The 13,184-nt window shown below is 44.8% G+C and overlaps 1 protein-coding gene across 2 annotated transcripts in view; it reads left to right on the forward strand.

Annotated features, from left to right (window-relative positions):
* The window catches only part of MED21 (mediator complex subunit 21), a 29,036-nt gene extending 17,478 nt beyond the window's left edge, over positions 1-11,558 (forward strand). Inside the window, exon 6 of one of the 2 annotated variants that reach the window (XR_012587051.1) lies at positions 10,789-11,558. The gene's annotated coding sequence lies outside the window, so the exon portion shown is untranslated. Of the gene's footprint in view, positions 1-2,794; positions 5,703-10,788 lie in introns of those variants that run through there. The other variant, XR_012587052.1, reaches the window with a different exon arrangement.
* Positions 11,559-13,184: the final 1,626 nt, after the last annotated feature.

Consider the following 13,184-nt stretch of genomic DNA (forward strand, 5'->3'; position numbering starts at 1 on the left):
CTTGTCTACCAGCACCCCCAAGTCCTTCTCCTCAGGGCTGCTCTCAAGCCATTCTCTGTCCAACCTGTATCTGTGCCTGGGATTGCCACGACCCAGGTGCAGGACCTTGCACTTGGCCTGGTTGAACGTCATGAAGTTTGCACAGGCCCACCTCTCAAGCCTGTCCAGGTCCTTCTGGATGGCATCCCTTCCCTCCAGCATGTCGGCCGCGTCACACAGCTTGGTGTCATCGGCAAACTTGCTGAGGGTGCACTCAATTCCACTGTCCCTGTCACCAACAAAGATGTTAAACAGCACTGGTCCCAGTACTGACCCCTGAGGAATGCCACTCGTCACTGGTTTCCACTTTGATATTGGGCTGTTGACCGCAACCCTTTGAGTGTGACCATCCAGCCAGTTCCTTATCCCCTGAGTGGTCCATCCATCAAATCTGTGCCTTTGTGATTTAGAGACTAGGATGTCATGTGGGACAGTGTCAAACGCTTTGCATAAGTCCAGGTAGATGACATCGGTTGCTCTCCCCTTATCTACCAATGCTGTGGCAACATCATAGAAGGCCACTAAATTTGTCAGGCACAATTTGGCTTTGGTGAAGCCATGGTGGCTATCACCAATCACCTCCTTATTTTCTATGTGCCCTAGCAGAGATTCCAGGAGGATCTGCTCCATGATCTTGCCAGGCACAGCGGTGAGACTGCCCAGTCTGCAGTTCCCCAGGTCTTCCTTTTTGAAAATGGGGGTTATGTTTCCCCTTTTCCAGTCAGTGGGAACTTCACCAGACTGCCACGACTTTTCAAATATAATGGAAAGCGGCTTGGCAACTTCATCTGCCAGCTCCCTCAGGACCCATGGATGGATTTCATCCAGTCCCATGGACTTATGCACCTTCAGGTTCCTCAGGTGGTCCCAAACCTGATCTTCTCCTACAGTAGGCGGTTCTTCATTCTAATAGACCCTGCCTGTGCATTCTGCAACTTGGGTGGTGTGGTTGAAGCCCTTACCGGTGAAGACCGAGGCAAAAACGTCATTCAGCACCTCAGCCTTCTCTGTATCCTGGGTGACCAGGTCTCCTGTTTCCTTCCGGAGAGGACCCACATCTTCCCTAGTCTTGCCTTTATCCCTGATGTACTTACAGAAGTTTTTCTTGTTATCCTTGATGTCCCTATCAAGGTTTAATTCTGTCTGGGCTTTAGCTTGCCTAATCTAGTTCCTGGCCACTCGGACAGTTTCTCTGTATTCCACCCAGTCAACCCGTCCTTGCTTCCACCCTCTTTAGGCCTCCTTTTTGCTTTTGAGCTTGCTTGTTAATCCATGCAGGCCTCCTGGCATTTTTGCCTGACGACTTCTTTCTTGGGATGCACCGCTCTTGAGCTTGGAGGAGGTGATCCTTGAATACTAACCAGCTTTCTTGGTCCCTTCTTCCCTTCAGTACTTTTTCCCATGTTACCCTGACAAGCAGGTCCCTTGAGGCCAAAGTCTGCTCTCCTGAAGTCCAGGGCTTGCTGCATGCCCAGCATACCCGTTTAGTTGAATTGTGCATCCCAACAAGTGGAATATCCGCATAGCATCTTGCAACAGGAGACACATCCATTCTGAACTGGAATAAAGAGACAGAAAATTATTTCTGTGTCTCAGATGAAACAGCCAAGTATGGCTGTGACTACCTCTGCTATTTGCTTTGCTATACTTTCACCTGTTTTTTCTCTGAAATTAGGTTTTCGTACAAGAGACTGTCCTGTCAACTTGATTTGATGATTCTCTGGCAAATCAAAATAAATGTAATTAAATATAAAGGAACCGGGCAGGCAACAATAGAGTAAATACCATGGGCCCTATACACGTCTTGGGGTGAGATTAATCTGACTGCATTTACCAGTTGCATACTGCTTACTTGATGAAAAAGATGTACTTTGGTATTGACGCCTTTTAGTAGTTTGTAAGTTGATTTAGTTTTTGAAGTAAATGCTGGAAAGACAGGTCTTAAAACAAACTGCTCTCGTTATCCACAAAGAAGGAAAAGTGCAAGCATTCTTTTGGCACCGATGCTCCCATTCAAACCCTGCCCTTTGTCTCAGAGCAGTAGGGATTTCCCTTGTGCCCTTCGTTACAGTGTTTTTAAGTAGATTTACCCAATGAACCATGTTACCGCTTCATTTCACGCCGGCCACAAGATGAAATGATGTTGGCTTTGGACAAAACTGGCCTTTGTTACCGGGGAGGTTAGCAAATGTGTATGTCATGGTGAAGGACAGCACAAGTCAACCAAGCGACAAACCAGTTGAGTTTCCCAACGCAGATAGGGTCCGAGTCTCTACCACGTGCCAGCTGTTCCTGTGGTGTGCCAGGATAAAAGGAGTAGGGAGGACTAGGGCCTACCGTAATTCAACAGGAGTTTAACGAGGCAGACGTGTCCCTTTGCCACAGGGGACAGATGGATGACCAAAGATGGATGACCAAAGTTGCAGCGTGCTTTGGATATTAAAGTATGAAACCTGTATTTTTAAAGTGTTTCCTGTCTGATGCTGATTTTCTCCCCGCTCCCTGCCCAGTCAGCGAGGTGCCACCAGCTCACACAATACTCAAAAAAGAGTGAAACAATTTAATCAGGTTTTTAAAACTTGCGTGCCTTAATATTGCAAATGATTGAGATATACAATAAATAAACCTTGTGAAATGGGAATAAGTTGGGGGGGGGAGGGGAAAAGCCTGATTGATTGAAAAGTTGAGAGTGCCAGAATATGTCAACAACGTGCTTTAATTACTCTTTGTATTACTGCCTCTGTCACTGCTACAGCTTTCAGAAAAATGGCTCTGTGACTGTCTCTGGAGGAAGAAAAAGCAGTCTGGGCTGACTCACAGGTGTTTGGAAAGGCCAGAATACTTGTCTCGTTGCCTGTTTCATCACGGTGTTTTCAAGAAATTATTGTAGAATGATGTCACCCAAGAAAAATGTCATCCCACAAGAAGTGCCCGCAAGTTTGCCTTTATTAGTAAGGTTGAATAGTTCAGTCTGTGTTAATAGTTAAGCTGACCAGACATTTCTCGCTAATCACAACATTTTCATTAATGTCTTTTTGGAGAGGCAGTGGGACAGGGGTTTTGCAGACTTATGTCATTCCCAAGTCTGCTATGTTTGCTTATCACATAGGCTTGTAGATGCCTTCCTTGGTATATCAATATTAAAAATAGCTTCAGGTGCTGAGCAGGGAGGTGAATAATCACATTTGAAAGATTTCAGGGACTTTTCGGATTCGCTCCACAGACACAGATATTCAGATAGATACAATTCGTGTCTCTCTTAGTGGTAGGCTGGCTTGACCTAAATACTCACGTTAACGGAGTTTAACCAGGAAGCCACTAGAAACATCTAGCGAGATTTGGTAGCCAATTAAATAAACAAAAGACAGTTAATAGAGAACAAAAGGTGAACATTGTGCACAATGTTGTGTTACTGAGGTCACCATATCATCCTTTAAAAACTTCTCTCCACCTAAGGCTGATGATACGCCGGAGTGGGTGTCTGTAAGGAGGAGAATCTGGTGCCCTCTGCTTCTGGACAGGGAATTATGTGCTTGTCCCATGCCTCCTGGGGCCATAGCCCAAAGGGTTAAGGCTATTTACAGTCTCATGACAAATACAGACTCAAATATTTCTAAACGGTCTCCAACCACTCTAAAAAAGAAAATGATTACTCTAAACTGCAGTATGTAATTACAGCAAAGTTATTCTGAGTGTCAGAAGATGGGAGATAGAAAGAGGGAGAAGAGGAGCTCGCTGATAGATGACAAACATAATAAAATACTGCAGACATCACACAATGGCTTGTTAACCTACTCTATCTGCATCTTGTCTACTTGACCCATCATCTCTTCTACCTTTAATTCTTTAAATCTTAAGCTAAGGCTGCTTGATTCACCATCTTGATCTCTTGGCAGAGAGACCCTTGAATACTCCCCCTCAGCCTGGCCTTTTCTACATACACTCCGCAAAGCTTTTCTTTACATCCCATTTTTGCCTGGCTTCAATATATTTCTACCAGTCTGTGGGTGTCTGACAGGTACTGTCTGTGTCTGCGCATCTCCAGTGGCACCCTCATCCCGGTTACCTCCCTGTGCTCCCTCAAAGGCTCTCTGTCCTCAAGGACCTGGCACAGCTATCCTCCCAAAATCCATCAGCCTCGCAGCTGGCTCTGCTGCTCAAAACCCCTTCATGCAACTATGTAAGCAGTGCTTTCTCCAGAAAAAAACAACCCCAAACCTGAGCTGCTGCCTGAGGAGATCAGAAATATGTTAGCCAAGGGCTTTATCACACCTATTGTCAAGGCTTGGGGGAGGGGATTCTTTGCCAAAGGGATTTGGAGAAAAAAAGGGAAGAGTAAGAAAATAATTTTGGTCTCCATGCCTCTCCCCACATCCTTTCTCATTTTTTTTTCCTCCCTTATAAATACTTCTTTTTGCTTATGAAGATCCAGGTTTCTGTGAGCTTATAGTTCCCGCCCTGCCAGGGTAGATGCTGTGTGCACAGTGTGTTATGGGGTGACAGTGATTTCAAACTGCTCTAAAATATGCTTGTGAAGCTCTGCTTCCCCTGTGATTTTAGGTACAGTATTTTTGAGGTGGCATTGCTGGTCTCCTTAAATGGCAGGCAAGCAGTTTGCTGAACTTTTTAAAGTACCTCTGGCCTCTTCACAACATGAAAATAAGCCTGCCTCAACCTATTTTGAACTCATTTCTCAGGTACGCAATCTCAGTTGATGTTAGAGATTTCCAAAACCTTTCAGGAAGCATTTTAAATACGGTGCATTAGACTTAGCCTTCTTTATGGCCCTGATTCAGCACTTATGTATGGGCACAGCCTGATGCGTTAGTGCCATACCATTTGCTCCAAGTTATGCGTGTTCTGAACTGCCTTTGCTGGGAAGCAATAGATCAGCCTTCTCATCATGCCCCCAGACTTACTGCAGAAATTAATGATCCAAGCAAGGGACTACATCAATTGAATCCAAGCTATAGACTTCTTTAGAGAATGCTAGTGTCAGCTGGAGCTGTTGTAGCCAGCTCCATTTATTGGCCCGTCCACACTGTGCAGTAAAACATTTAACAGCGACACAAGCTTGAACCAAAATGCCAGACCCTAGCATCCCCAAACACCAGGGAAGGCTGGATCCAAGCCTGCCTCTAATGCACCCAGCTTTCCCTCAGCGCTGACCGAACCCCTTCGTTGCTCTGCTGGAGAAACTCCTCTGCTGGAGGGGCAGAGGAAGCCGTAGGAAGAACACTGTAGAAACGCAGGTAGTTCCTGCCCGCCCTGAAGGAAGCTGCTGTGTTGTTGTCACCACTGGCCAAAGGCTGTTGGCCGTTTCCATAATCCAGCATTTCTGTACCTGAATCTGGAATGAGCAAGCCCAAATGTAATTGGTCATGTGCTCTCTGGATTCCCGAGTGACACATTTCTGCACACAGTAAAGGCTCTTCTTGTCAAGTATTACACGCAGTTATTACTGGATTCGATCCATAAAGCAATAGACAAGTCAGGGTTGAACCTTGAAGTCATGCATGAAGTAGTGAGTTAACTCCTAAGGATGTTTTTCAGCCTTATCCCTAAATATCCAAATCCCCTCCTATAGCTCTGTGCATATAAACATGTATACAGACACATCACACCCCTCCCCCCCAACAGGGCCGTGCTGCCATCCAGCGTGACCTGGACAGGCTGGAGAGCTGGGCAGAGAAGAACCTAATGAGGTTCAACAAAAGCAAGTGCAAGGTCCCGCACCTGGGGAGGAAGAATGCTAAGCACCAGTATAGGTTAAGGGTGGACTTGCTGGGAAGCAGCTCTGAGGAGAAGGATCTGGGGGTCCTGGTAAACAGCAAATTATCCATGAGCCAACAATGTGCCCTTGTTGCCAAAAAGGCCGATGGAATCCTGGGCTGCATAGGGAAGACTGTGGCCAGTAGGTCGAGGGAGGTCATTCTTCCCCTCTACTCTGCACTGGTGAGGCCACAACTGGAATACTACATCCAGTTTTGGGCTCCCCAGTTCAAGAGAGACAGGGAACTACTGGAGCGGGTCCAGCGTAGGGCAACTAAAATGATTATGGGACTGGAGCATCTCCCTTATGAGGAAAGGCTGAGAGAGCTGGGACTCTTTAGCCTGGAGAAGAGAAGGCTGAGGGGAGACCTTATTATGGCATACAAGTATCTAAAGGGAGGGTTGAAGGACGATGGTGCCAGACTCTTTTCATTTGTTCCCAGTGACAGGACGAGGGGCAATGGGCACAAGCTAGAACATAGGAAGTTCTGTTCAAATACACGGAAAAACTTCTTTACGGTGAGGGTGACAGAGCACTGGAACAGGCTGCCCAGGGAGGCTGTGGAGTCCCCTTCTCTGGAGATTCTCAAGACTCGCCTGGATGCAGCCCTGAGGGATGTGCTGTAGGCAATCCTGCTTTAGCAGGGGAGTTGGACTAGATGATCTCTAGAGGTCCCTTCCAGCTCTGAAGATTCTGTGATTCTGTGTGATTCTGCGATTTGTCTGTGAACACAAATTTGAAGTTGTATTTAACATTTTCATATTATTCTATGTGCTACTGAAAGATAAAGTGTTAGAAGATAACCAAGGAAATTATAATGATCGTGGATCATCTTACTGTCCTACCACTTGTGTTCTTGCAGTTACGACAAATTTCTCTAGATTGTGCCAGCAAAGGGAATAAGTGAGAACCACTTACCGCTAAAGCTTCACTGACTGTCATTTCATCCCCCACCCACACACCCCCTTTATCTCTTTGCCTAGATTATGCTCTTCTTGTGTTTTTTTCCCCCTTCCCAATTGTCTCCTCACAGGATATGAGTAACTGCCACTGAAGTCAAACCGAGTTACTCACTTCCTCCATCAGGGAACTCAGCTCCCTAAAGTATACATTCTGCAGAATCGCACAAACGTGCCTGCTCCAGAGCGGGAATGAGCTCTGAGACAACAGCCTTGTAAGGTTTCTAGCACTTCATGGATTGAATCAAGTGGGAAAAAAAACACCGAAATGCTGTTTCATAAAGTATTTTTGCATCTGGAGAATGAACAGTCATATAGAATGAACCGCCATACCTTTAAAAACTGTTGTTATTATACAGTTATGTGGTTTCATGGAAAAAGGACCATAATCTTGTATTTACTTTGAGTTTTTTTATCAGTTCTTGTTTTACCTACGTTGCTATGCCCAGGAAGTTGTTTAGCTAGTTTCTAACGTAAAGAATTATGCTGTAACTCAGTGAGCACAAAGTTTTGTATTTACAAAAAATATATTATCAGAGTTAGAAATATGGTCAAATCAGATTGTTGGATCTGAACAGTCCCGCTCATTTGTGGTCTTCAGAGCTTGTTAGGAATCTCCCCAAGTACTCATCTGAACTTGAGTCTCTGTCGTGTCTATACAGAGAAGGCCCTAAAGCCCAGCTAGGGTGAACTCTGCCCTTCAAGCAGACTGACTGCATCTTTATATATTTACTCACAACTTCCTCTTGACTTAACAAACCTCTCTGAACCACGGCCTTATCGCCCCTTCTGAAATACACTGTAGAGCTCCTACAAAGTACCAGCTGGTGCTTTCTGTTAGTATTGCTGCGTCTCTAGGGAGCAGCCTGGAAATCTGGCTGATGATCAAGACAGGAGCTGTTTGAAGATAACGCTGCCTCATGCTTGCATGTGCTTGTGGTAGGACTTCAAATAACTCTTTTAACTCTAGGCCTTGGATGAAGACTAGCGTTGAGAAAGACAACCGCTCAAGATGGTTTCCTTACATGGAAAACTCCCATTTGGCTGACGCTGCAGGTGATAAAACTCTTAAGCCTGTAGTAGCGCTTGTGGTTATATTTTCAAAGCTGAACTCGGCACCACGAAAAACCGCAGGTACAACAATTATAGAAAACATCCCCTCTTAGTATCACTGGATTGTATGCCGAACTGCAAGGACAAAGCAGACGCCTTCCAGTCCTACAGAAAAACAGGGTTTTCCGCTGGGCTGAAGGGTAAGGTTCTCTGCTCCTGAAGCTAAGCTTACTGCCTTCAGCCTAGCAACTTTTCCTTCAAGTTACCTTTTTCCCTGACCATTTTTTTTTTTTGAGATTTCCTTTTCTTTACCTGCTTTTGCGGCGTTTGCTCTTCAGAATGTTTTGAATCTCTGAATGTGAGTGACTGTTGAGAGACCTCTGAATAAAAAACTGAACTTTAACAACCACTGTGAGCGGAGTCAAAGCAAGGGATGACTTTGAGTATGAGGGCTCAGACACAAAGAAGGATGCTGCCTCTATCCCTCCACAGAGCCATAAGAAAACCAGTACAGTCATTTGTGGGCTCAGGGGGAAGAAGAAGCAGTACAAAAGCTATTTCACAGAAATACATGTGATTTCCTGTTCAGATAAGACCATATCTGCACTCATTGAAGCCAGAGATAACCCCTCGCAACTGCAATATACAGCATAAGAGCATAGAATGGAAACAGAAGTTTTCAGTGTAAGAGTAACATAAAAGCGCGGTGTATGGAAGAAACACAAAAGATTTCTCTTTTATTCCTGGTTTCACAAAAAAAAAAAAAAAGTGAGATGATACAGCTGTCAGAAACTTCAGGTGTTTGTAAGAGTTTTTGTGCTCCAAGAGGTTGCTCCCTTGGAGAAAATCCTCGGGGTTCCAAGAAATCCAGCTGGAGTTCATTAAGCCTTACGTCTAAGAAAGTACAGAAAGGCCATGCCCACCGGTTGCCTCCAGGTTCCAGCAGAGATGCCAAGAAGTTGTCTGGGGTGTTTCACTGACATCTCAGAGTAATACCTAAAAATGCTGCTATCATCAGGCTTGATTTCTGCCAAAGGAGGAAAGTCTCCTTATGGAGCCTCCTATGTGGAGTCTCCCTTTTCCCTCATCTATTCATTTGCTCACTTGTGCAGCTTAGAGTGCTTCAGCCTTCAAAATAGCATCTGCTTTCAGGGAATGCTGTTGGGATCCCAAAACCTCTGCCGTAAGTACTGCCAGAACTGGCCCCAACTTTTGCCCAAAGGAAGAGCTGCCAGATTGGAGCTGAGAAGTACTTGCAATGCAACACAAAAGAAGGTTTTCACGTCTCTTCCCTTTCCTTCAGGGTTAAATCAGCCTTGAGGAAGTCAGAGGCTAAAATATCATCAGCTCTCCCCAAGTGCATCTTGCCAGGACCTTCCATAATGTACCTACACTGATGACCATTGTTTGCCTCAAAGAAAAGTCTCCTTAACAAGTCTTTTTATCTTCCTTTTTCACGGTTAATCAGACTAGTTCTTTTCCTGGTACAAAATCATATTAAAAACAAAAAATCTCGGAGAAGTCATTGCCGGCTTTTCTTCTTTCCTGTGTGAGGAAAGAGAGCCACCCCGTTGGCAAACCCTGCTTGTTTTTTCCCTCCTAAAACCATTTTTGCTTTGCCTTAGTTTTTGTTATGTTTCAAACCTTTGAAAGAAAAACTTCTTTAGTATTATTCATAGTCAAAGCACTAAAGACTTTTTTTGCTTTGTAAAACTGTTCATTGTTTTGTATCTTGAAATGGTTTAAAGTGTAACAGAGAAAGAGTCTGGGAGGGACAAAGGAAGGGGCAGGAAAGAGAATTAAAAGGACCAGAGAGAGATGGGGCACTTTGAGGATCCAAAAATTCCTGAATTCTCATAATTCTGTCTCTGCCGCAGGCTAACTAACAAGACAATATGAGAAGAGAAAGGACTCTTAATTCAGGCTATATACTATGGTTTACATTGGAAAAAAAGCAATAACTGAGAACAAACAGGACGTGAATACTTGGGGAAACATTTGGGAGTAAAGATGTCTGTGCTAAAGATGTGATTCCCTGGCTCCTTCAGGAAGAAGCTAGGAAAATGGTGTTTCTGACGCTTCCCAGAAACGTCTCAGTAAAGCCAAAATATTTCACATTTTATTCTTATTATTCCTGAACAAGAAAGCCTGTGGGAAAAATGGGTATTTACCTCTGCTAGGTTTTCTCTGTCAGAAAGAAAAGTGTCTTTATGTGTGTGCGTGTCTGTGTATATAAATATAGCCACAAGTCCAATTTGTTCTTAAGCTTGAAGGTCACCATTAAGCAAAGATCACGGCCACAATATTGAGTTATATTTAGGGACAAAAACACAACAAAGGAACAGGATAGTCTGTATTTTGCCAATGTCTGTGACACTTTTATTAAGTATTTGTTATTGCTCTGTTATGGGAAAGTCACTGAAGCTTATATTATTATGCTCTACGCCATCCTCATTTCACATGCTTCAAAGCCAGTTAAATGTCAAAATTCAGATTAGCTGTGGAAGTCTGCACATGTCTGAAGCAATTTTCCTTCCAGCCCACCATTTATCACTGTCCAGGAGATAAAGTGGGGTCGAGCCACAAAAGCATGAGGCTATCATGCTTCTGCTTCGTGGAATCCTTGACTAAGACCAGCCATGTGGGTAAAACCTCATCCAGGTTTTTAAACATTTTCTTTGCTTATCATTTATAAATTCATTTTCATTCTTTGTTTTCAAAGTCAGTATCAAGCTGCCACAGAGTTATTGATATTTCCTGAACAGGCATCCATAAATGAATCATTTCCACCCAACCCCTCCCCATGCCATGAGTCTTCCCATGCTCCTTCAGCTCTGCGTATCCCAGCCTTGCAGGGAATTATAGTTAACAATATGTTTACTGCTTCCCCTTCAATGAAAGACTCCATTGAAGCCAAGGGAATATCACCAGAAAGGTAAATGAAAATTTGTACTGGTCTTGTAGGACTGCGGGAGGGCGCTCACCAGAAGGAAGTACCCTGGTATGGCCATGCCAGTTACTGCGCACTGAAGCTGCCTGGGTCCTGTCATCTACACAGCTTCTTTCTTCGAGTGAGGAAGCTTGAAGAAATCTTCCTCGAGTGAGGAAGAAGATAGCACGTAAGAATCAGCGAAACAGCAGCAATTACCTCAGCCAGATGTTGCCACAACAAATACTGGCTTGCTGCAGTTCAGCTTATTTCTCTTTTGACTTACTCTTTGTTTGCTAAATTTCTTTATCCAAAGTTGCAGCCAAGAAACGCCGGACATCTCTTCACATGACAGCAATGCCATAGGGGATCCTTCCTAGTTTCACGTGGAAACTTGTGAGGCTTTGAAGAATGCTTAGAAGCGATAGGAAGCCCCTGGGGTTAAGGGAAATATTCGGCTTGACTTGAATGGTTTTTCATTCTGTTTGCAACTAGGAAATTCATATTCCGATTTCAGATTTACTCAGCAAAAGAATCCCCGGGCATCCACCCCTTCGGAGAGGGCACCTGACAACTCCTCCTGCGGTGGCAGCTCCACAGGGACAAAGTAAGAATACTGATGCTGATGTCCCCTCACACAGACCTGAAAACACTAGAAAAATGGGACTACTTTGCTGCTGAAGCAGATACTTCAGCGAGTGGTATCCGTACTTTCAATTTACATTTTTGTGTGCCATTTTACCACCTGACTAGATTTCCTCAAAACTAGCCTGTCCAAGTAAACACTGCGCTGGTCTTCACGGTTATGTTTTTCTCTGTTTCCTGCGTTTATACAAGTGCAGCCAAAGTGATCACTGTGCAAAAGCTCTTCTAGATGAGTCAGGAATTTTGGGTAAGGACCCTTCCCTGTGTCAGAGCAGACTTACTTGATAGAGGTGTCCTGGCGCATTCCCAGACAAATTTATCACATGTACGGTGGGCACTTGGGAGCTTGGTTTTGGGCTTTTTGTACTGATCCTTCAGGTTCTGAAATTTGAGGAAGAAGGTTGAAATCAGACACGATGGTTTTCTGTTCTTTTAATAGGGGTCTGCAGGTAAGGCTGCATCTTAAGACATTAGGTAAAGGAAGCAGAAGTAGAAGTGGGTTTGGGTGTGCCGTCAGTTGGCCACGTGTTTGTAAAACAGGTGAATGTGTAGTCACTCTTTCTGGTAGGAACTGCACCCTTCCCATCACTCCATACTCTGCTCCTGTGTTTCAGGGAAACTGTAAAAATGTGACAAAGGTCATTTATTTAGTTTTGCCTTCACTGGCTGATAACAGGCTGAACTGCTTTCCTACACCTGCATTATTCCTGCTGCCCTCTGAATTGTGGTTGTACCCGTAAGAAGGGTTTGTCCCCGATTTTCCAGAAAATATCAGCCACTTCACCAATTTGTCCCGTCAAAGAAGCATTTTCCAGTCCGAAACATTTCAGTGCGATTACAAGACGAACTCCCATTTCTCTCGTTTCCTTGTTTGCAGTGCACAAACAGTGACCTCACACATGCCAGGACAAACAGACTTCTTAGTCATCTTGCCTACAATTTCTGAGGCATTGGCTCAATACCATTTACTAAGTGTAGGCTAGCTAGATTCCTTTATCAGAATTAAAGCCTCAGCTCTGGTCTTTAACCCGAGTTCCCCTTTTTAAAAAGTAATACAGAAAACGCTGCTTATGTAGGAAGACCACTCCAATTCTCTTTTTCCCTTGGGCATTCTGCTGTGCCGCTTAACTGCGCTGGCTGGAGTTTCAGCGCAAGCGAGGGCTGATCCTGGAAGACGTGCCCGTTGCCACACGTTCATCAGCAATGACAACATGTCGCTTGCCTCCGCTCCCTTACCCAACACACGTGGCACTGGCTGCTGAGAGCACAGCCTTGCTTCTTGGCTCAAACTGCACCACCAAACCAACCACTGCGCCGAGGTGCAAAGCACCCGTGTGGAAGGAAATCCCAGGCCCAAGGGAGATGTCGGGTGTGCTGCCGGCCACCTTGGCACCGCGATTGCACTGCTCTGCCACGCTGAGGGAGGTGGCAGAGGCTGTAAGGGCTAGAAATTCGGTAGAGCCTTCAGCTGTCCCTGTGTTCCTTGAGCTAAGATCATAGTGGGATGTAACACTGGGGCCAAATTTTTAGATACTTCCATTTCCTGGAGGAGCTCGTAACAGAAGATGCAGCCCTTGACTTGGACCTGAGCAGCACACCGTATTTGTAGAGGCCAAATATTCATTACAGATAGGCTCAGCTTCAGAAAGGGGAACTGTAAAAACGAGGAAGCTTTTAAAAATGAATTAAATGGGGAAGCTACGAGAATTAAGTTCCTACAAGCCAGATGGAGGTTGCTGAGGGGTGCCATAGCAGTACGCGCTGCTATGCCACGAATGCCATGGCC

This window comes from Larus michahellis, chromosome 1 (genome assembly GCF_964199755.1).
Source record: "Larus michahellis chromosome 1, bLarMic1.1, whole genome shotgun sequence".
In the NCBI taxonomy this organism is placed as follows: domain Eukaryota; kingdom Metazoa; phylum Chordata; class Aves; order Charadriiformes; family Laridae; genus Larus; species Larus michahellis.